Source organism: Chlorocebus sabaeus, chromosome 1 (assembly GCF_047675955.1).
Source record: "Chlorocebus sabaeus isolate Y175 chromosome 1, mChlSab1.0.hap1, whole genome shotgun sequence".
Lineage (NCBI taxonomy): Eukaryota > Metazoa > Chordata > Mammalia > Primates > Cercopithecidae > Chlorocebus > Chlorocebus sabaeus.
Window position 1 is genome coordinate 24,708,894 of NC_132904.1, and position 24,817 is coordinate 24,733,710.

General features: G+C 37.7%; 1 protein-coding gene and 1 long non-coding RNA gene across 4 annotated transcripts in view; one reads left to right on the plus strand and one right to left on the minus strand.

Annotated features, from left to right (window-relative positions):
• LRRC4C (leucine rich repeat containing 4C) overlaps positions 1-24,817 on the plus strand; it is a 205,942-nt gene that overhangs the window by 254 nt on the left and 180,871 nt on the right. The window lies entirely within an intron of this gene.
• On the minus strand, positions 12,624-24,738 carry LOC103237367 (uncharacterized). Of its 3 annotated transcripts, none has more exons than XR_012093302.1 (3): positions 24,629-24,738; positions 18,378-18,448; positions 12,624-16,764 (listed from the first exon to the last, which is right to left on the minus strand). It is a non-coding gene; the product is annotated as an uncharacterized lncRNA (long non-coding RNA). The 3 variants fall into 3 exon arrangements; XR_005240230.2 differs by having other exon boundaries at positions 12,624-13,637; positions 16,441-18,448; XR_012093303.1 differs by having other exon boundaries at positions 12,624-15,627; positions 16,441-18,448.

Below are 24,817 nucleotides of genomic sequence, written 5' to 3' on the forward strand. Positions count from 1 at the left end.
TGAGTGTGACAAAAATGAAATTCCTAATATTTAACTACACCATTAGATAGATTTATCCATCCAGGCCCAAGAACCAGGCATCGCTTTTATTAATGATGCAGTTAATATTTGGGGATAACATTTCAGTGAGTGTGGCAAAAATGAACTTCCTAACATTTAACTCCAACATTAGATAGATTTACCCATCCAGGCCCAAGAAGTGCTTGGCAACTGCAGGCTCTCCCAACATGGCAGCCTGCCCTATGAAATTTCTAGTATGGAGTAGCAGACCTGAGTGTATCTTCTTTCAAGTAGCTCACTGTAAAGATGAAGGGGAAAAGAATGTGATTGACAAAAATCTTGCTTTGAAGTTCACCAATCAAATAAGCAATTCCACCGACCAAGAAGAAGGGAGAGAAAGGGGGATAAAGAGAGGCCAGAAGAGCTGCTATAATGGAGTTTACTTCACATGGAAGAAAAAAAAATTGAAATGGGGAATGAGTATTTTTTTCTGTTACCATTGAAGGATCAGAGAGACCTACCTAAAAGGAAAAAGGCTCTTTAGAGGTTGCATCAGGATTTTCTTAACCTAGCAGCACACTAAGATAATTTCTCCTGGGTAATGGAGGAAGCCACAGGACTGAGATTTTCCCTGCTTTAAGAAATATTCTAGGCAAAATTTTTCCCACCTTCCTATGAGAAGTCAGATATTTTCAGAATCACAATAGACATGCTGTCTGTGCTATCACAGAGCAGATGACTGTATTGTAGACTACTACCACTTATGTTTTTACTTATTTTTAAACAAAATAAAAACCCATTACAGATAGCAATTTTCAATTTTTGAGGCATACCGTTAAGTTATTCTGTAAAGGGCAGGTGGAGGGAACAGTTTAGGTAGTAAAAGAGCTTAGTTAACTTCTTAGTGTACTTGTCTCAATGGGGATTTGAAACTCTAATTTAATAAACAACCTGTGTACATGGATTTATTTATTGGTAAAAACAAAACCAAGGAAATATAATGTATTAAAAATATAAAAAGGAATCGTAAGCTTGAAGACAGTAAAATAATGGACTTGGTGCAAGACTATGAACCAAGCCAAGTATCTGTAGAAGGTAGCAGGATTGACTTGATATTCTCCATTAGATGCTGCCTCTATAATGAATGAACCCTGCTCCTTTCATATTTGTGTTTCATCATCTAAGATTGAAGATCATTTCATTCCAAAAAAATGTTTGGTTTATTTTGATCATTTTATTTGTTCAAATTTTGATGACTTGTCCTTTTGACTAGACTGGAGCAGTAAAGGCAAAATAGTAATAATAATAATAATAATAATAATAATAATAATAATAATAAATTAGACCATTGTGGCTTCTATAAAGAAAGAGCAAGCATCAGGATTGACTACACCACTGTAAATACATATTACAAGGAATAATTAAATACATATTATAAGGAATAATTAATAATTAAAAACAAAATAGGGTTACTATCTGGAAGGTAATATCTATACTTGATATTATCTGGCATAGATGAGTATAGCGACGTTTGGAAATTGTTTATTATCAATGTTCTCAGGTATGTCTTTCAAGAATATCAAAGGTCTACTAGACTGATCAATATTTTTAATTTGACACTCAAAACTTATATCTCTGGAAGCTAATATGTAAGCTTAAATGTATGGTTAAATGTATAAAGGCTCTGATCCTGCCTGTGTTCACTTTGAAAGGAAGAGACTACTCCTTGCTAGCAGGTTACTGCTGCTGTAGAGAATATGGACTTCTGCTCTCTAAAAGACGAGCCTGATTTCTGTCATCTTTCCCCTTAAGAATGGAATGGGAATACTTTAGATTTAAAATAAGCTGCTCCCTACCTTTAAAAAAAAAAAAAAGTAGCATAGTGTTGTAACTTGGTAATGAGTGGCAAAAACCATATGTGAACTAATGAAACCATGAAGGAAGTAAAGTTAATATAGTAATTGAGAAGACGATCTCAGGAAGGAACATGTAGGATGGACCAAGAGACATGCAGAGAGATGTTTCAGTATCTTGAGGAAAGACACAGAACGGCATGGGTTTCAGGAAGTATAATCACAAATGCCTACATTGAGGAACTTGCCTGTATGGCTACAATTGTCAGTGAAGTATGAATTCATGAAAAGCAGGATAGATATGTAATTTATTGTCAGCTCTAGAATTTCAAGCAAGCTAGAGCATCCTTCTGCTAAGATTTCAGTCTGGATACTTAGTTATACTTAGTTATACTAAGTTATACTTAGATCCTGTGGAAAGTACAACCCATTGTGCAAAGGGACATCTAACCCTAGAAAATTAAAATACTGTGCTGAAACAAGAATGAAGAATAATAAGGAAATGGAAAGACTAGGACTGCTGTGAATGAACCAAATCCAAGAATCCTTTGCAAAACAACAATATTTTAAAAAGGAATAAAGTGGTCCTAAGTCAGTAGGATGTCCTGCTCCTAAAAAAAAAAGAAAGAAAAAAAAAGAAATACAAACCCTACTTTAAGACCTTTACTGAAGACCCCAGAATTTCCCCAGATTAAGTTCAATAAAAGAGGTTTGCATCATTGAATTTTAGCAAACATTAGTTGAATAAATGATTAAATGATTAGATTAATTACGAATGTATGAGATTATTTTCCAAAATATACATTTGCTCATCTAATTTAGAATGAGTAAATCCTAGTTTTCTCCTTTTTCCCCATATTCCCACAGCCTTTATAACACTTTTATTACTATATTAGGGAACTAAACTTTTTTAAAAACCAGGTAACTTAAGAGAAAGCTATATAGATCCCCAATAGGTCTATCCTAAAAAGTTTATCTCCGAAGTTCAAGGCTATCTGGTTTCCTGGCACCCATAAATCGCAACTTAACCAAATCACATCATAGTGAAAGCATTCTAAGTTTAATTTTGCCTTGAGATTTATGAATCTTCTAGTGATATTTACAATCATGCATTTGATAAATAAATGCATAACGAGTTCTATAGAATGTTTGGATATTCAGAGAAATTTTCCAAGAACCCTTTGTGAAAATTTATTAAACTCCTAAAGATCAGAAAATACAACCACTCATTTGATTAACTATCATAACTCTTCATTTTCTGTTGCCTGTAAGCACCGTCATGCAGATTTTTTGTCCCATCTGAATTTACACTAATAGGGTTTGGCCATATCCCTACTGATGTTTACTTCTGTCTTCTTTTTGCTAGTAGAGGGACTGAGAATTATTGTCTTCCAAAAGGTCAGTAACTGATTAACTGGACAAAGCAACAGATTGGAACAAGTAAAGTTCCAAATAGCCTCGTCAGGTTTCTGATTCATTCACAAAAAGTAGACATCTATATGAGTAAGTTGTGGTGGCTGTTACTTTATGATTGACATTTTTATTGAGCAACAAATAGAGTTCTACTTATTTCTGAAAACATATCTATAAATTGAATTTCCACAATGTCTATAATGAGTTACATAATTTCAAGTGAAACAACAGTATTGCCTCCAATCTAAAAAGAACTGAAAGAATATTTGCTATTATCACATCTCTGAGAATTTTTTGATAAAAAATGCATAGACTTTTTCCAGTTTGGGATGTCTCTGAAATTTGGCTGTATTGGTAGAGGCTAAAATAGTTATTAGATCTAACTCATAGAGTTCTTGCTAATAGAACAAACATGCCCACATTCCTATGATTCGGTCCTGGTTAACAAGTCTGTACACCATAAATCCAATGTAGTCCTACTCAGGGAGATTGTAAGCTCTATGGGATGCCTCCTCATTGCTCTTTAAATTTAAAACCAAATTAAAACATCCTGTAGTGGTAAGAGTTTAGAGAAAGAGCATTTTTATAAACTGCTGTTCAGAGTATAGTTTGGTATAACCCTTTCAGAGACCTATATGGTATGTGATTCAAATGTCTTTAAAATGTGCCACTTCCTTTTCTAAGATTGCAAATAAATCAGTGGATAAATGAAGACATATCTACAGGCATGATCATTAGAGTATTGTAAGCAGTTGCAATATATTGGAAACAACTTAAAAAACTAAAAATAGAGTGTGTCATATAGTTTATTGATATAATGAAACACTATACAGTGTTTCACAATGCTGCTGCTGCTCTGAATGTATAGCTGTGGGAATATATTTATAATATTAATTTTAAATTTCTGATTATAAGAAATTATGTAAATGTGACATCAATAATTTTATATATTACATATATTAGGCATTTATATGTGTAGAAAAGTATCTAGATAATAGTATTATATGGGGGTAACATTTCCTTGTTTTAAAATGAGAAATAGACATGTAGGTACATAAACTAGGAGAATAAAATAAATTACAAACTAAGCAAAAGCTATTCAAAGGATAAAAATGACCTCTTCCTCCTCTAAAACACACACACATGCACACACACACACACCACCCCTTTATAATCTGTATTGGGTTTTTTAATTTTTTCCTTTTTTCCTTTCTGTGCAGTATTTTGTTTTTTTCAGTTTTGTTTAACTGACATAATAATTGCACATATTTTGGGAGTATATAGTGATATTGCAATACAGATAATATATATTGATTAGCATATTCATCACCTTATCCCTTTATTATTTCTTTGGGTTGAAGCATTCAATATCCTCTTTTTAGCTCTATAAACTATATAGTATATTTTTGTTAACTAGAGTTGTCCGATAGTGATACAGATCACAAGAAATTATTCCTCTTTCTAGCTTTAATTTTGTATCCTTTAACAAATCTCTCCCCATCTCTGTTTCCCCTACACTTCCCAGACTCTAGTATCTTCTGTTCTACTTTTTACTATTATGAGATCAACTTTTTTTTAGCTTCTATATATGAGTGAGAACATGTGGTATTTAACTTTCTGTTCCTGGCTTATTTCACATAACATAATGTCCTCCAGTTCTATCGATAATGCTGCAAATGACAGAATTTCATTCTTTTTTATGGCTGAATAGTATTTTATTGAGTATATATACTGTATTTCGGTTATCCATTCATCTGTTTTTGGGCACCTGGGTTGAATCCATACCTTGGCTATTGCGAATAGTACTCCAATAGGCAAGGGAATATGGATGTCTCTTATGCTGATTTCCTCTCCTTTGGATAAATGCACAGTAATGTGATTGCTGTATCACATGGTAGTTCTGTTTGTAGTTTTTTGAGAAATGTTCATATTTTTCTTCGTGGCGGTTGTACGTGTTTACATTTCCAACAGTGTATAAGAGTTCCCTTTTCTCTAGATCCTCACTAGCATTGGTTTTTTTGTTTTTCCTTTGCGATAATAGCCACCCTAGCTGGGGTGATGATAACTCTCTTCGGTTTTAATTGGCATTTCCCTGATGATCAGTGAGGTTGAACATTTTTTCATATATTTTTGGCCATTTGTATGCCTTCTATTTTCTATTGAAAAATGTCTATTCGGATCATTGAGTCATTTTTTTAAAAACCAGATAGTTTGCTTTATTTTTGTTTTTGTCTTCTGTTTTTTATTTATTTTTTATTCTTCGCTGTCAGGATGTTTGAGTTCTTTTCATATTCTGAGTATTAATTCTCTGTCAGATAAATAGTTTGCAACTTACTTCTCCCATTCTGTAGGTTGTCTTTTCATTCTGTTCATTGTTTTCTTGGCTGTACAGAAGCTTTTAGTTTTATGTAATCCCATTTATTTGTTTTTGTTTTTGTTGCCCATGCTGTTGAGGTCTTACTCATAAAATGTTTTCCCAGACCAATGTGCTAAAGAATTTCCCCACTATGGACAGGGTGCGGTGGCTCACACCTGTAATCCCAGCACTTTGGGAGGCCAAGGCGGGCGGATCACGAGGTCAGGAGATCAAGACCATCCTGGCTAACAGGAAAACCCCATCTCTACTAAAAATACAAAAATACAAAAATACAAAAAAAAAAAAAAAAAAATTAGCCGGGCGTGGTGGCAGGCTTCTGTAGTCCCAGTTACTCGGGAGACTGAGGCAGGAGAATGGCGTGAACCCAGGAGGCGGAGCTTGCAGTGAGCCGAGATCCCACTACTGCACTCCAGCCTCAGCGACTGAGCGAGACTCCATCTCAAAAAAAAAAAAAAAAAGATTTTCCCCCCATGTTTTCTTTTAATTGTTTCATAGTTTGGGGTCTTACATTTAGGGTTTTGATCCATTTGAGTAGATTTTTGTGTATTTAAAACTCTAGTTTTGTGCTTCTGTATATGGATATCCAGTTTACCTAGCACCATTTATTGAACAGATGGCCCTTCCTCCGATGCACATTCTTGGCACCTTTGTCAAGAGTCAGTTGGCTATAGATATGTGAATTAATTTCTGGGTTCTCTATTCTGTTCCACTGGTCCTGTGAATTTATCATGCTTTCATGTTATCATGACTCCTCTGCCTTAATCTGTAACAGTGATAATAACTCTTGCCTGTTGTTGTAAGTCATAGAATTGAAGGGCTGCAACAGCCAGCAACATGGTAAAATGCCTGGGAGGAGGTGAGGAGTAAAAACTAACATAAACAAATCTGTTTGATCAATTAAAAATAGGACAAAACAAAAAGAGTGTGAGATGTATTGTCCAGAGGTAGAGATTGACAAGAGACTTTGAGGATGGTGAAAGGGAAAGGCAATCATTTATTTGCCATTCACCAGTAAAGTAAAGCTAAGACCACTTCTGGTGTGGTAGACATTTGGGTCTCTGTGAAAGGAGTGGATGAGTGGCAAAAATGATGGACTTAGACTTCTGCAAGCCTGTAAAGTGCAAAAGAGAGGGCACCTTGTCAGTGAAGGTATCAAGGTGTTGCCTGGGAGAGCTTGAGCCCTCATATAACTGCTGTCCAATCTCTGGAAGCAATTAAATGCTCAAATAAATGTCCTTCAAGTTAAGCTGACTACATTTTCATCCAGATTGTTGACACTACCCTTCTGCTAGACTATTGGAACCATGACCACATTGTATTCATGGAGTAATTAGTATCTGAGAGGTAAAGGAAAATCCTTTTGCAAGTAAGACTAAGGAACCCCTCAATAGCTCTGGATTCTCTTGAATTTGCCTTTCTTTTAGCATTCTTGGATAAAACTGGGTTGGTGCTGTGAAGGGTTGGGAATCCCTTTTTAAAAAGGTCTTGAAGGCATCTGTTCATGGAGGAGTTTACCTAACCCAGTCTACTTATCAATACCACTATCCTAAAAATAATGGCAGGTAATAATAAATGATGTGAATAAATTCTCATGCATATGGCTAGAACTAAGCTCCTTTACATGAATTATCTCCTGGAGTCACAGCACCCTTTTCACCTTTACTTCAAAGGAGGAAGACAAAAGCTAAATAACTTACTTGTTCAAGATCATTCAAATGGAAAGGAAGTAGAAATGGGATGAAAATCTAGGCAATATGATTCAAATCTTCTCAAGCATTGGTGGCTCTATTGTTTATTTATGGTTACTGTTATCGATTAAGGTAGCAATAATAATTCACAGAAACTGACAGAAAGTATAACCAAGCAAGAGTTTCACGCAACTCAGAATTTAAATTTTTCAAACTTTTTTTTTTTTTTTTAATAGTAACAGAAGGGAGTTGGTGAGTTAGAACTCCATTGTTCATCTTGAGTTCTCTTCTTTGGCCTTAACCCAAGGAATAAATCTATGATAAATAACAAGACATAAGTGAACTCCATAGCTTTAAGACACTGAGACATACAAAACCATAAAGCACTATAATGTACATGAAAGGGGAAAATTATTATTATTATTTTTTTTGAGACAGTCTCGCTCTGTCGCCAGGCTGGAGTGTGTGGCATGATTTCAGCTCACTGCAACTTCCACTACCAGGGTTCAAGCAATTCTCCTGCCTCAGCCTCCTAAGTAGCTGGGACTACAGGCACATGTTACCATGCCCAGCTAATTTTTGTATTTTTAGTAGAGACAGAGTTTCACCAAGTTGACCAGGATGGTCACGACCTCTTGACCTTGTGATTCACCCATCTCGGCCTCACAAAGTGCTGGGATTACAGGTGTGAGCCACTGGGCCCAGTCAGAAAAGCACATTTTAAGTATGGTGCATTTGGCAAATGGCAACGTTTCGGAAAACAGAGGTGAAATAAAAATTACCTGCTAAATCTCAGCTATTATACAGCATATTTCATCTGAGAATACTTAAAAATAAAATGCCCAAGAAGGCAAACTATTAAAACTTCTATTTGTATGTGATCTTATTTTCTCTGTGTGCAGAAAGATATTTCTTTCCGTGTTGTCATTGTCCTCATTGAGCACTCACTCATTAAGTAGATGTTTATTGAACATGTACATTATACCACAAAACTAGGCACTAGGGTTACCCAGGAGAATAAATGCTGTCTTCTGTGAGGGGAAAGAAAGACAGGCCCTGAGAGCTTAATATCTTAATAGTATGGTAGAGATAAGAGGAACAGATGCACATTAACATAAAGATATATACGCTTGCCCATATACGCATATGCTATCTTGCCACACTGCAGGAGAGAAATATCAATCACACTGAGGATATTAACAGAATGTCTGGGTGGCTTCCGCCTTGATCACAGAAGATTTTATGGATGAGTTGAGTTTTGAAAAGTTTTGGAGAAAAAATATCACAGGATAAAGTATGGTTGCACAGAATATATAGACGTTTTCTGTTTTGGCAGAGATAATGACACTAAGGATCTAAGGAATCCTCAGCATCTTTAAAAACTGTAATTTGAACTAAGAACCACCTCAGGTGAGCCATACAGTGTATCACATTCAGAATTAATGCACATGATTTTCAAAATATTTTCAAATGGACCCCAAACAAAACAAAACTCTTTGGATTCTTCTTTAGGACCCAGTCTTTGGAAATGAGATAATATATAGTTATTAGACTTAATTCTAATAAATAAAGTAAACCAAAGTCCTTTTAAAGGCTTTGACTTTAAATCAAACCAGCATAAAGTCAGCACTGAAAATTAGTTTTCAAATTTAAAAAACATATTACTTCTCTCACCCTTGAATTCTTTATTGAGGAGGTGGGATGGTTGTTGTGAGTTAATGCATATAAGAGCGTAGCACAGTGTCTGTCACACAGTGAGTGCTCATTAAATGTAAGCATGACCAGTGCTTCTTTTTGTTTCTTTCATAGAGATGACTGGAGGATACAGCACACAAATCATGCATGTACTCATTGATGCACAATGATAGAAAGTTCTGTTTTTGCTTCAATAAAATAGGTTTATTGATGTTACTATAGCCTACAAATCGTGGCAAGCAATGTGGTACAGTGATGAATAAGATAGACTGCTACCTGGAAGGGCATCAGAGTCTGTTAGGGCCCATTTTCAACTAACCACAATAGCTACTTGGGGGTTCTGATTCATTCCTTATTTACCTATAAATTCCTAAGAAATTCAGGGACCTCAAAAGCATTTTCCTTTCATAAGAAAGCATTTCAAAATGCCTCTAGCACATTGTTGTATTGAAGCATTGTTGTACTTTTGAAAATATGTTCCAATTTATAAAATACTTTTACCCTCTTCACAATATGATCTTCATGATTATTCATGAAGTAAGAATAGGGCTGCAGGAAATAAATGGAGAAGCAGGGGGATGATTGGAGGAAACTGATACTTCACAGACTTAAATGACTCTCCCAAGCTAACGGAGTTAGTGAGTAAGAAGGCAATACTTTCTTCTGCATTAGCTTGCCTCCATATATGATGAGCGAGTCACCTGTTATTCCCCTGACTCCAGGTAGGGCCAGGAGGAGGGAAGAAAATGGGCCTTTGGCATGCTTCCCCAGAATTTTCAGCATCCCTCTTCAACCATCATTTCCCTGCTCTAGTCAAATATATCTTCTTGCTGCTCCTGGGGGCCTGAGCAGCCATTAAGATCACACTTTTGGTAGGGCATGGGGGCTCTCGCCTGTAATTCCAGCATTTTGGGAGGTTGAGGAAGGTGGATCACTTAAGCTCAGGAGTTCGAGACCAGCCTGGCCTACATGGTGAAACCCCATCTCTACAAAAAATACAAAAAATTAGCTGGATGTGGTAACACACACCTGCAGTCCCAGCTACTTCGGAGGTTGAGGTGGGAGGATCACTTGAGTTGTAGAGGTGGAGGTTGCAGTGAGCTGAGATCGTGCAATTGTACTCCAGAAACAGAGCAAGACTCTGTCTCAGAAAAATAAAAACACTTCTGCTCCTTTCTTCGCCATCCCATTCACTCAAAAATATTCTACCCGGTAATGATAATAACTGAAATGAAATATGGCATACTCATATAATGCAATATTATTTGGCAATAAAATGGAATGAAATACTGATATGTGGTATGGCATACTTGAAAGCATTATGCTGAGTGAAAGAAGCCAGACACACAAGACCACACATGGTATGATTCCATTTATATAAAATATTGAATATGAATATGATATGGATATAGATCTATATCAATCTGAATATACAATAAGCAAATCTATAGAAATAGAAAGTAGATTAGCGTTTACTGATGGCAGGGTGAGGGCTTGGGAATGACTGCGAATGGGTACAAAGTTTCTTTCTTGGATGATAAAATATTCTAAAATGACACTGTAGTGATGGTTGCATAACTGTGAATATGCTACAGTACAGCCTGCATTGGTGTGAACAAACCATTAAGGGTGACTCTGGTGATGGCTCAGAAGGAGTGGAAGTGAGCTGTAAAGAAAGTTCCATACTTCTTAGAGAATACCTATATGATATGAACAGAATGTTGATAGAAATATGGGTGGTACAGCCCATTCTGATGATTCCTATGCATGTACATTTTATTGGCTCATGTAACCAGAGTAGCTTCAGGTATGATTAGATCTAGATGTTTAATACCTAATAAGCTGATACATGGAATCTATCACTCTTAATCTCATAGCTCTACTTCCCTCACTGCTGACATTTTTCTTGGGCTGGTTTTCGTATGTGGTGGCAATGAAATTCCCAAACTCCAGATTCACGTTCCATCATTTTGGCCACCTCAGTGGATCAAGGGTTTCTCCCTTCTTATAGTCCATGAAGAAAGTTTGTGGTTGGCTTGTCTTGAGTCATTTGCCCAGCAATTGTGTTATCTGACAGTTTAAGGTATTTGTCCTCCTACCTTTCTCTTATAAGGACCCTTATAATTACATTGGACTCACCAGATCATCCAGGATAATCTCCCATCTCAAAATATGTGACTTAACCATACCTGCAAGGTCCCTTTTGCCATGTACAAGACATAGCCACAGGCTCCAGAGATTCAAATATGGACATTTTTGGGGGGTTGAGGGGAGGCATTATTCAATGCAACATATTTACAGTGCTATGAAGTGTTAATGCTGGATCTTTAATCCATGTTTCCCAAGCTGAAGATCAGTTTCTCTTCTACTTTATCACAACTGCATCATACATCAGCGGCCATGCATAAGCTTGGCTAGATTTCAAACTCTCAGGGAAAAGAGAATTACACCTGCCATAGCAAACAACTGTATGTGTGTTGGGGGAGAAAGTGTGATTGTTTTCTGAAACCACAGGAAGAGATGGGGGGAAAAAGGTTCAGTTTCAGTGCCGTCACTCCACACTAGCAGTGCCTCCTTGGCTCTCTTTTTTGATTAATAAAGCAATAACGTAGATTTGCTTGTACCTCCTTTATTTGATAAATTCTGTTTCTAGCAAAAGAATACAAATTCCATCAGCAGGCAAATCACTTAATAGTTTTCAAATGACAACTATAATTCTTTCTCAGCTGTTCCTACATGTGCAAAGAGAAACAGAGAATTAAGGCAGTTGCAGGAATAATTTGAACAATAAACCTCTATTGGCTCAATTATCTATTTCAACAAGCATCTGGAGATAAGTTTAATTTTATGTTCTCTAACTTTTTTTTAGTTTACTTTAATGTTTTTAGTCATTGCCTTATAATAAGCCATTTATTTCTTTTGTGTCCTAAATAAAATTTAACAAACATTTAATGAGCAACTAATATATGCCAGCAACTGTACTCATTTCGCTGGTGGCTAAAAAGACAGAAAACAATGAATCTCATTCTCATGCAGTTTTCAGTTTCAACAGGAGAGATGATACAATTATACACATAACTATACAACATGGCAGAACAAAAATGACATTTGAAAGTATTTAGAGGGAGAAATATCATGCAGTTGGAAAGAATTAGGGGAAACTTCCCCTAGGAAAAGAATTTTAGAGGATGGATAGGCATTTGTAAGGCAGAAGCTGGGTTAGAGAGTGTTGCAGTAGAGAGAGCTACACAGGCAAGGCGGCAGGACAACCCAGGACTAATCTTGGGAGCCTCAAGTATGTTGATATGCTGGGGAATAGGGAACGTGCAAATTTCTCCCAATCATTGAAAGAAAGAAAGGGACACTTTACGTCCAGTATTTAAAACTATCTGATTTACGCATCCCAACACCCTAGCAGTTTTCAGTAGGGTGGTGGGGAGGAGAGGATTAGTTCACATCTGTAGACATTTTGATTGTCATAATGGGGGGTGAGGAGGTGGAGTGGGGAAGAGAGGATGCTACTGCCATCTAGTGGGTAGCGGCTAGGAATGCTGCTAAACAACCTACAGGACCTAGGGCATCTCCCCAGGCAAAAAAAAAAAAAAAAAAATACATAGATAGATATTAGATAAATAGATAGATAGATAGATAGATAGATAGATAGATAGATAGATAGATGACTTGAAATAGCAATTGTGCCACAGATTTAAAAAAATGATAAACTTGTGAGGTTGAACTATAATTTTCACTTATTTTAGAGATGACGAATTGAGATCTTTTGAGATTTCATAGCACGTCTTACCCAAGATCATTAAACAGTCAATGGCAGTACAAGCTTAGGGACATGTTATAAAGGGTAATGAATGGGGATTTCAGCATGTAGCTAATAAGAGTCTCTGAATGTAGGCGTGGCAATCGTTGGAGCTACAGTGAAATACAGTGCACATGAAGTGCTGAGCACAGCGCCTGGCACGGAGTAAGCACTCAATAAGTGGACCATGCTGTTTGCATTACAGCTGGTGCTTTTGGCTGTGTATTAGCCATGGGTGGGTTGGATTGGGGCAGGATGGGAAGAGTGCTCAGGGTCTGAACTAGAGTGAAAGCAGGTAGAGTGTAAAGGAAGGGACACATGCCATACACTTTGCCCATGGGAGAACGAAAGAACCTGGCAGATAAATGAATGTGTGGGTGTGTATCGGGGACAGTTTTGAAGGTGATTCTGGTTTTGAACATGAGAAACTAATTTTCACCTCACTACTAGGAAGTGAGCAGCTGCTGTGTTAGGAATTATTAGACTTATTTAGAACAGGCAAACTGAGACACAGAAAGGGAAAGCAATTAGTTCAAGGTCACACCATATTTTGAGATTTCTTTTGACACTTTGGAAGAGAAAAAGGCTGACCTTTTTAAAGATATAGTAACTAAATTTTTATAGGAAAGATAAGGACAAAATGACATTTTCCTTAACACACCTCCAAAAAATAGTTTTAACATTAATGTTGCTATACCTTTATATTGATGAAAATAACTTTAGTCAGGCAGTCTGGCTGAATGACACAGGTCGAGACACCAAGGAAGAGTGCTCAAAGAGAATTTTGTTGGTCACATTTGCTACATTATGAAGGGAGAGACAGAAAACAACCTGGTTGGTCAAGTAACCACATATAGAAGACAGAACCCATAGTAACGCCCAACTTGGTATCATACATTTGTTAATAATAGCAAATATGACTAATAATTGAGTGCTTATTGGATGCCAGCAACTGTGCTAACTATTCTTCTGCATTACTTCATATTAATCTTTGTAATTCTGTAGAACAGGTGTAACCAGTTATTGATGAGGTCTTTGAGGGTTAGAGAGGTTAAATAACTTACCAAAGTCACACAGCTAGGACATAAGGGAGCCAATACTCAAACTTCTGGTGCTGGGCTTAAGAGCCCAGACTTTTATCCAATGTTATCTATGTATGGCTAGAAGTTAAGAACATACATTCTTCCTTTCTTCATATTTGACAAATGTAAATAAAACTGGATACATAGTCATTCAATTAAGACCTACTTAGGAGTGACCCGAGAATACTTCCAACAGAAACAGCATGTTGCCTTCTCAAATCTCTACCTCTACTTCTTAACAATATTATGCAGTTGATTTCCAGATCTAACTTTTACCATTTTAGCTATTCATTCAAAAATTTGAATCCTGCACTTGCTCTGTGCTTGGAGCCATTCTATGAGTGGAGTATATGCCATGAACATGGAAAGTAAGGTCTGTACTCTCATGGACAACACATTTCAACAGAGGTAGACAACTCTACCCATAAAAACAGACATCAGATAAGGGCTCTGCAGAAAATTTAAATGTTGCAAGAGACATGGAGTAGCTACTTGAGTTGCTTGAGAGGGATGACCTATCTTAGAAGATCAAAAAGATCAGTGCCTGCAAAGAGCAGAGGGGAATGTCCTAGGCAGAGAAAACAGCTAGGGCCACGGCCCTATTCGAGCACCAGAAGAATGTCCATATGCCTGGAGAGGCCAGTGCAAGGGCAGGAAATGTGGGATAAGGTTGATGCCTATAATCCCAGCACTTTGGGAGACCAAGGCGGGCAGATCACGAGGTCAGGAGATTGAGACCATCCTGGTTAACACGGTGAAATCCCATCTCTACTAAAAATACAAAAAAAATTAGCTGGACATGGTGGTATGCACTTGTAATCCTAGCTACTTGGGAGGCTGAGGCAGGAGTGCTCAGGATCTGAACTGGAGTGAAAGCAGGAGAATCGCTTGAACCCAGGAGGCAGAGGTTGCAGTGAGTCGAGATCGCGCCACTGCACTCCAGCCTGGGCAACAGAGCAAGACTCTGCCTCAAAAATAAAATTAAAATAAAATAAAATAAAATAAAATAAAATAAAATAAAAAAGGTTTAAAGTCTAAAAGAAGTTGAGAATTTGAAGCAGGTAAAGGAGAATTTTATAAGTCAATACAAGGTATTTTAATTTTATTTCTGGTACAATGAGATGCCTTTGAATGAATATGACCCTCTTTCACTAGACTTTCTTGTCTAAACGGGTAGCTTCTGAGGTAGAGAAGAAGTTAAAGATCCTAAGTAAAACTAATTTTACCTTGACTTTATTAGTTAATATTTCATATGAATAAAAGAGAGTGAGAAAAACCGCAAACTCTTTCAGTAACTTCATTTATATCTGAAAGGTGTGTTTTTTGACACTTCAGTCAATCAGTGGGCGCCGTTAATCTACATATTATGTTACCAGAAGCTGTGTTTCTTTTTGACTTTCCTTTTCTTTTGGTTCTTCTCGGTAAATCAATTCATGTCATTTTCATTTGAAATCCAGTGGCATTTAACTGTACAGGCACTTAGAGGTACCCTCCTATGACTTGAAGCTTAATTTAATTGCATTACTTGTCAGCAGCACCTTAAGGAAAAAGAGCTAGGACTTCCAGGGCCCTCAATATCTCCAAATTACACGTGGAAAATGACTTGATACAGGTCTGTAGGTCTCTATGGAGGGAGCTTCTGAAATAGTTGACTTTGGTGAACGATGTTGGCAATTTGGCTCCTAACATTTTCCAATGTTGTATTTTACTGCAAAAGGAACGTTTGAGCAAGTATTTGTAAGATGTCATCAATTTCACTTTAGAATTTGGCTTTTGAAAAGGCTGTACTTGGAAACTTTTGGGAGCATTTCCTGCAACTATGGTTTAAGACAGTTGGTTTGTTTTATGAAAGGTTGAATAATGTCAATCACATTGCTCTGTTGATCTACCTGAAAGCAATTTGTCATGCAGCAATATTCCAATAAAAGCATAAAATCTAAAAGCCCAAAGGTCTCTCAAAGGCCATCAGTCTACTGAGGCCCAGACTTTAATACTTTTTGTGTCCTTAATGTGAGCATACAAGTGGCTCATATGGTGCTTTCAACTTTTCTTTTGTCAGATATTTGCATTTTAAAACAAAACTAAATAAAAGAAAAAAATGTTTTAATTGTAAAATTATAAGAATTAATCACAAATTGAAGATTTTTGCTTTAAATTCAAGTAATTAATAGGACAATCCCGCTATAATGCCCTACTCTTCTCATGTAGCTATAGTAGAAGTTTAAGCAGGGACAATGTCTAGGAACTGCTAATCTAATATAAGCTTGCCTTAAAGGACTAACCACACATGCAGCCTATGCTTGAGCTACTCCAGTGGCAGGAACATCACCACCTTATAAGGAAGCCCATCCCATGTTCATAGAGCATTATTTTGAGGGAGTACTTCGTTACATTGATTGAGAGTTATTCATAGCCTCCAAATAGAATATCACACATGCACACACACATACACACAAACACAACAAATATGCAAATTAATAAAACTTTGTAGATTCTAACACTTGATATTTCTTATACCCACCTTTCTCTCTCCAACTCCAGATCTTCTGCCTTTGTTTAGATCCTCGTAACCTCCAAGTTTCCCAATTTCTCTCTGGTTTCCAGTTGTTCTTCTCTGATTCATCTGCATACTGCCTCTGGGATAACTTTTGTAGACCCCCAACTTATCACATCACTTCTTAATAGCCCTCAGTGATGTTTCTTTACCTTTCCAAAAAACTCCCCAAAAAGAAAAAATAATAATTCTTGATCTGGCTGTTATATGCAGGTTCATTTCTTGGCATTTTTTCTTCTTTCCTGCCACACATTTCCCTTAAGTTCCAGCCTTAAAGCATTTGCAGTTCTCCTAAAGCACAATGAATGTTTGTCAGATTCAAACTGAGGTCTATGAAATTCCAGACTTGCTGTTCTTGGTTCGACTCCATGCTGTTTTCTTGGATCAAGCATATACCCTTTCTAAATATACAGTAATCTTTTACAAAAATATAAGTGTGTCTGGCAAATGATGAAAAGTTACTAAAACATTGCTAAGTCATAGTATATGCAGAACCCACTGAAATTTATATTCAGTAAATATTTGCTTGTTCAATAAATAAATGGATTGAATTGGACAGTATTAAAGTGTTAGCACCTATGTACAAATTATTTCATTTAGTATCATTTTCTGGAGAAGGGAACTGCTTAAGGTTGAGGCCTTGGGCTATTATAAAGGAATAAAAAAAAGACACAGAAAGGAAGGATGGGCCTCTTCAAAGAAACTTTGTTCTAATAATCATAATTTTAGCATTCTTTAACCATAGAGGTAAAAGAAACACAACTGACAGTATGAGCAGTGAAATATCCCTGCGGCCTTTTTAATGTAACACCTAAAATAAGAACAATAACAAAAAAATTGTGGAAACATTCATAAGAATTAAAGTAAGAAATTGAAATTCGATGTGGCATAATTGTTATCCTAGTGAAAATGCGAATTTCCATAAGTATTCTTAAAATTTCACTAGAAATCCTTTTCAAAATTGTCAATTGAAGGTTGTGGCAAAAATGTCAAACACTCCTGTAACAGTCACCCTGTGTTCACTCTGTGCAATGAGACCACAAATCTGGGACATACCTCACAGTCTTAGCCATGAGCATATTTATTTTATCTCTTATTGCCCCTATAAAATTAACAAAGTTTTTGATGGATTAAGAAGATTTGTGTAGTGAATCAAAGGATTTCTAAGCCCCTTCCATTTTGAAAGTATTTGTTTATACATACTTATTTTCATTTTCTGAGGCATTATTTTATTCAGGTGATAAAGGTGTTTCCATTTTCAGTGTCAATACCATAAATGATTTTTTCACAAATCTACAGCATTCCCTAGAAAGTCATTTTTGTCCTTAAGAATGTGTATATTAGAGACCTGGACATTTAAAAATGCAAATTGTTTAACATTATTTGAATCATGAGCGACTAAATCAGCTGGAGGCCTGGAACCACAGATGTGCTAAATGAATCTTCAATGTGAGGAGAACTCAATTTTGAAATCTATGCCTTCATCTTCTGAAAGCACAATAGTAACGCGGTGGGGAAAACAAGGCTATCATTTCTTGAATCTGCACTGCATGGCTGATGCTAAAATAAAGTGACATTCTTTAGGAATTGTTTAGTATCAAGTGCTGATTTAGCTGGATAAAATGCAGCTGTCTTCCCAAATTACACAACTGGATTCACACCATCTCCTAATTCCTGGTGGAGTTTTAAAGATACCTTTATGGGCAATTTTATTCCCAGTGCAAAGATTCCTAATTTAGACAGTACAAAAATACTACCATATAAGTATCTACGCACAAATACCTTCTCCCTTAGAAACATTTAATAAAGGAGATTGTGTTTTTAAAGTGATTGGGTCACCATTTAGAAAGGATGCGTAAAAGATAGTTGAAGGCCATTGAGAAGTGGTTGCCAAATTGTCATACCGTTGTTTCTTTCAGCTTTCTTCTTATTGCTTTAAGTCCTTTCTCAAACTTGTCATGTTGCCTCATGTGGTCTGAAAAAGGGAGAATTATCTGTCAACATGGTCCCCTTCACCAATGCCCTTCCTCCCCAAGCTTCTTTAGTGATTGATATTGTCCTAGGAAGGTATCAGTGGGTAACCCTCCATATCTGTGGGTTTCCCATCTGTGGATTCAACCAATTGCAGATCAAAAAGCTTCCAAAGAGCCTGGTGCAGTGCTCACACCTGTCCTAGCTCTTCTGGAGACTGAGGTAAGAGAATCACTTGAGCCCGGGAGTTCCAGGCTGTAGTGAGCCAGGATTGTACCACTGCATTCTAGCCTGGGCAACAGAGCTAGACTCTGCCTCTTAAGAAATAAAAAATTCACAAAGTTTCAAAAAGCAAACCTTGAATTTGCCAAGTGCTAAGTACTACATTGAATCCTGAAGAATGAAGTGATGTGTAGGCATTGTATTAGGATTGTATTGGGTAAGTAATCTAGATATGATTTAAAATATATGTGAGGCTGTCCACAGATTACATGCAAATACTATACTCTTTTATATAAGGGATTGAGCATCCTCAGATTTTGCAGTCTGCTGGGGTCCTGGAATCAATTCCCCACAGATACAGAAGAATGACTGTATTTCAAAAGCTGTACTCTTTGGATCTCTACATGGCATCTAATAGTTGATCCCCTCAACCATAGCTGAGTTTGTAAGTTAGTTAAGCTTTAACTCCGTTAATCTTCGGGTAACAAATTAATTTTTCTTAGAATGCATTTTGTTCTTTGTCCTCTGGCTGCCATATGGGCAGTTCTGCAATCATCAACTACATTCACATTCATGAAGCCTTGAACACATTAGCGTTTCTGATATGGTTTGGATCTGTGTCCCCACCGAGTCTCATGTCAAATTGTAATCCCTAATGTTGCAGGTGGGGCCAGGAGGGACATAACTGGATCGTGTAGGCAGATTTCTCACGAATGGTTTAGCACCATCCCCTTTGGTACTCTCCTCACGTTAGTGAATTCTTGTGAAATCTTGTTTAAAAGTCAGTAGCACCTCCCCTTTCTCTCTGTCTTGCTCCTGCTCCCACCATGTTCGCACACTGCCTTCCACCATGAATTTAAGCTCCCTGAGGCCTCCCCAGAAGCATATGCTCCCATGCTTCCTGTAGAGCAGAACCATGAGCCAATTCAACCTCTTTTCTTATCAATAACCCAGTGTCAAGTATTTGGTATAGCCATGTAAGAACAGCCTAATACAATTTCTATTTGTGAAGTCCTCTTGATCTGGCGCCACATTGAGGTAGCTACTGTCTCCTCTGCCTTCCACCCCCAGCTCTTTACACTTCCGTAAAATTCTGACCATATTACTCACCACTGATTGTAATTAGCATAGCTACTATCTATCCATGTTCCTCCCCCAACCAAGTGGACAGTTCATTCATCTGGTCAATCAAAATTTATTAAGAGGTCAAACCAGGCACTGTGTTAAGCAACATGGGTCCCAATACATGTCAAAATAACTAGTTCTTCATTAAATTGGCTATTCAAGTATTTTTCCTGTTCATGTTAGCTATTTTAAGAACTATTTTTGTATTTAAACTATGAATCTTTTTCTATATATTACAAATGGTTTTTTTCAGTGTTTGTTCATTTAAACTTTTCTCTTGTCTGCTTTCCTTTTTCACAAGCCAGCTGGTATTAGAGAGGAGATAGAATGGGGAAGAAGAAAGATGAGTGGCAGAGTCTACAGAGGAACCTGATAGTGGTCTCTCTCAAATAATAAAGAGAAATGTGTACACTCTCTTTGGCATACATCTGTGAGCCATTCCTGAGACAGCATCAACAAGTGCTATCAGGAAAGTAAAGGTAACAGAGGAGTTAGTGATGACTTCCATAATACTTGGCACATAACTGGAGATTATTATACATATGTTGAAATAAGTGACTGATTAGATGGTCACTAATGTGGACAATTTTCTTTCCAGCAAACCCCAGTAATCACTAAGGACCTTTGTTATTCATAAGGGAGAGAGGTTGTAGTTGATTGCGATGATCACTCTGATTCTCCACTTGATTTCCTTTTACATAACTTTGCAGTAACCTCCTGATATGGGGTCTGGCTCTGTGTCCCCACCCAAATCTCATCTTGAATTGTAATCCAAGTTGTAATCCCCATGTGTTGGGGGAGGGACCTCATGGGAGGTGATTGGATCATGGGGACATTTTCCCCCATGCTGTTTTCAAAATAGTGAATGAGGTATCAGGAGATCTGCTGATTTTGCAAGGCAGTTTTCCCTGCTCTTAGTAAACTCCCACTGAGTATTGAATTTTAAAGTCAAAGTAGTTTCGAAAAAGTAAGTTGTTTTAATGAAATTAATTCACATGTCATTATGTGTGACTATACAGGCAAGCTTGATATGATTATCCCAGAGGATATTCTGGTCCCTGTGTAATACTATTGGAAGTGAAAAGAGAATATTTATTTTCAGGATTTATAACACAGAATAAAGACACAAACTTTAAGTATGTATTGTGCTTCAATAGAGTTGCCTACAGCCTGTAAAATCCAATTAATAAACACAATAGACACATTCACTTTTTTATTTTTAAGCAAAGTTACTGAATTTGTTCTATTTGCTATTTTGTATTTCTGATTACAAGATGCTGTCCCCTGCTGTTTGCTAAAGATTACACCGGCTATAGTCATGAACATACAGTGAAATAAGATAACAGTTTTGTTTAATGACTCACGTCTACAAATCAGAGAAGAACAAAAGTAGAAATCTGCATGTCCATAGAACAAATCTAGCATGCTAGCTCTGTGCCTCCTCTTCTCCCAAGCCATGTCATTTCAATAAGCGTTTTGTCCTCTCCGTGCTTTTGGTAACTAGATGGGCTAATGGGGAGGGTGATGGCATAATATTATTTCTTCTAAAAGACCTTTTATAAAAATTTTTACTTGAACACATACTCTGTCATTGTTAATAGTACCTGGCAACCTCTACTGCATAAATATCTATAATTACGGTTTTTTCAGCAACAATGTGGTTTGCATGCATACTTTCATGGCAGTTAGCTTGTTTACTACTTATTCCAATCCTCTTTGAGTAAGGTCATTCAGTGACAAATGTGGTATTGCCATCCTCTGAAAGGGTTACAAATTCATACCTGGCTTTCAGGGCAGAAAATGACAGCCTGCATGCTGATAACTGACATACAGGTGTTCCCCATGTTACCAAAACCTAGATGTTATCACAAACTGGAAGAACTGGCATTGAGTAGATCTGGATTCAAATTTTGACTGTGTCATTTACCAAGTTTGTGACTTTAAGCTTCATTTTTTCCATCTTCAAAATCTCTCAGGGTGTTGTTTTGAGTATTAAATAAGATGATATATATATCATATATATATATATATGAAGTATAACAGAAAACCATGCCATATGGATTGTCAATAATGACTGGTTCAATCTAAATCTACAAATTAAAGCCATGTGACAAATTCAGGGCCATATCGTGTGAATGAGTCGATGATGTAGGTAAAGATACTGTAGCTGCTGAAGGGGAAGGTTAACAGGAGAGGGAAGCTGTTCTGTTTTCCCTTTTGGCCAAATAGCACTTATCTGTCCTTGCTGCTTTGCCTAATAGATTAATTCATTCTGATAGTGTTAAAGATTCTGGTAGATAGCTAATAATTAGCTCTGAAAAAAACAAATCATTGGCCTTCCTTTGCTGTCAAAATCCCTAAAAAGAAAATTTTCATTTCAAATGGCTTCTAGCTTACTTCAGAATTGGAGGATAGACTCCTTTGAAGCTATCTAGTACCGCTAGTGAATGTACTTTTTAATCGTTTATTAGTGGATAAACTATAAATGGCATATAAGGGTAAAAGCTTCAAAACACAAATTAAAGTCAACTGCTCACTAGTGTTTTGAATCAATCAATACAGCATTCATTTAAAAATAGAAGCAATGCCACTAACCCTCAAAAAATTCACATTTTGATGTAATTCATAACATCAAAGCTCTCTAAAAAGATGGAGAAATTACAATAAATCACAATCCATGTGCAAGGAAAAGTCTTTCCCCTTGCATGTACTGACATCTGAGATGCACGTTACAGTATACTCTTAGTACGCAAAGAACATTACAGATGTAATTTTTTTTTAACTCTAAGCAAGGAAATACCATGTACTATAATGGGAACAGAAAAGAAAAAAATAGCATTTTGTATAAACTTGGATATGCCTCTGATGTTCTCTTAATAAATCTTTTCTCATTTCTGTTTGAGGTTACCTTCCATTATAATTCACTCACTTTCTTTAAAACTGTTTTTAAACCAAGTACATATTCTGTTCTCTCAAAAATAAAGAAAACCAGCACAAAGATCATTACTTAGGGCACACAAAACAGAGGAACATTTATGTAATCTATTCCATATATAGAGAGTATTGTTTAAATTATCATTCCTCATTTCATTTATTCATATCTCAATGTTACCTACATAAATGACAAAAAGTGAATGTCCATAGGTTACTGAAGGGGCCTTATGAAAATTATACATTGAAGAAAGAAACCAATATAAATATAATATTAATAGCATTATTTTGTTGGCCCAGTCCCTCTAAGGAGACCCAGTGAATTTGAAATGTGCCAACTATTTCTCTAATACGAGTTGATGGAAAAGTCCACATCCTCGAGCAGGGGATGTTGGAATTGAGTTGTCAAGCTGTCCTGGATGTCTTGTACAAACTGAACAGGCCAATTTACTGCAACACTGCATAGGCTGAAGGCTACTATCTCGCCTTTACAGTTGCTTCCTCCTGGTGAGATTATCCTGCTCGACCACAGCCTCCCTCCCCAGTAGCTTTTAAGTTACTCTGGATTCTTTTATTTGAGACGGAGTCTTGCTCTTGTCGCCCAGGCTGTAGTGCAATGGCCCGATCTCGGCTCACTGCAACCTCTGTCTCCCGGGTTCAAGCAATTCTGCCTCAGTCTCCCGAGTAGCTGAGATTACAGACGCGCGCCATCACTCCTGGCTAATTTTTGTATTTTCAGTAGAGATGGGGTTTCACAATGTTGGGCAGGTTGGTCTCGATCTCCTGACCTCGTGATCCTCCCGCCTCGGCCTCCCAAAGTGCTGTGATTACAGGCGTGAGCCACCGCGCCCAGCTAAGCAATAGTACAGTGTTAATCCTCAGCTTGGGACCAGTGTGCTTGACTAGGAGAGGCTCTTACCCTGCAACCTGAAAGCAACAGCTTTGTGTGTTTGGTGATAATTTTGAATCTTAGTGGTGATTTGATTTTAATGTCTTCCTCTTTGTAGCTCAAAACTCCTGGATTTCTGGATGAAAACAGGCAAGCTTTTCGAAAAAACTGACTTCTCCCACACAGCCTGAATTTCTTTTGCCTATTACTAACCTCCCAGCGCGGGGGTTGCTTTTAGACTCAGCTGTTCCGGCTCTGCCCTCCAGGTGGCAGCAGTGCCACATCTCAGAAGCTCCAATCCCCTCTTCCCTGACTTCAAGTGTTAATGCAATTGACCAATCAGTGCTAAGATGATGGGAGGTAATTGGGTAATTGTATTTTACTGATCACAAGCGGAGAAAGGGAAAGGAAAAGGGGAAAGAAAGAGGGGCAGAGGAGGGAAAGCGACTGCAGCCCGAAAGGAGCTTTTGGAAGCTAGGACCCTAAGCGTCAGGACGTGGCATTGGTCGAGAGAAAGCCTAGGCTGGCAAGAGCTGCCGCCGGCCCTGGGAGAGCATTTATTTGGGAGAAAAAGAGAGGCGAGATCAGAGGGAGGGGGAGGAAGAGAGTTCAAACCGAAGTGGATGGAAGGGGACTGGGGTTTCTGCCGCGCAGGGAGCCGTGAGCCAGGGCGATGGCGCTAAGGACGGCGCGGAGCAGCTGCGCTCCCGAAAACGCGTCTCCTCGCAGAGGACTAGCAGGCGTCGGGAAGGTCTGCGCCAACGGGAACCAACTTGTGGCTCCAAAATGTACCCAACGCAGCTGGAAATGAGATCAAAGCTGCAGTTGCATTTGAGAAGGATGAGAAGAACCAGCGATTAGAAATTTTTTTTTTCTTACCCGTGTTGTTCCTTTTTCTTTTTTTCTTCTTTTTCTTTCTTTCTTTTTTCGTGTTTGTTTTTTTAATTTGCCTACCACCCCGTCTGTCCCCTCACTTCGCCCTCCCCATTTGAAATAAAAGCCCCAGTCTCAACTTACATCACCGCGGCGCCCCCGGAGCCACTGCCGGCTGATGGAGGAGAAGGGGACCCGGGGGCTGGCAGGGGCCACCGGCGAGGGACCGCATCCCGCGTCTCCCCAGTGATCCCGGCCCCGACCGCGGAGTTCTGCAACACCTGGAGGATCTGGACTGGGTGCTGGGGGTGGGGGCGGGGACAGAGGAAGGAA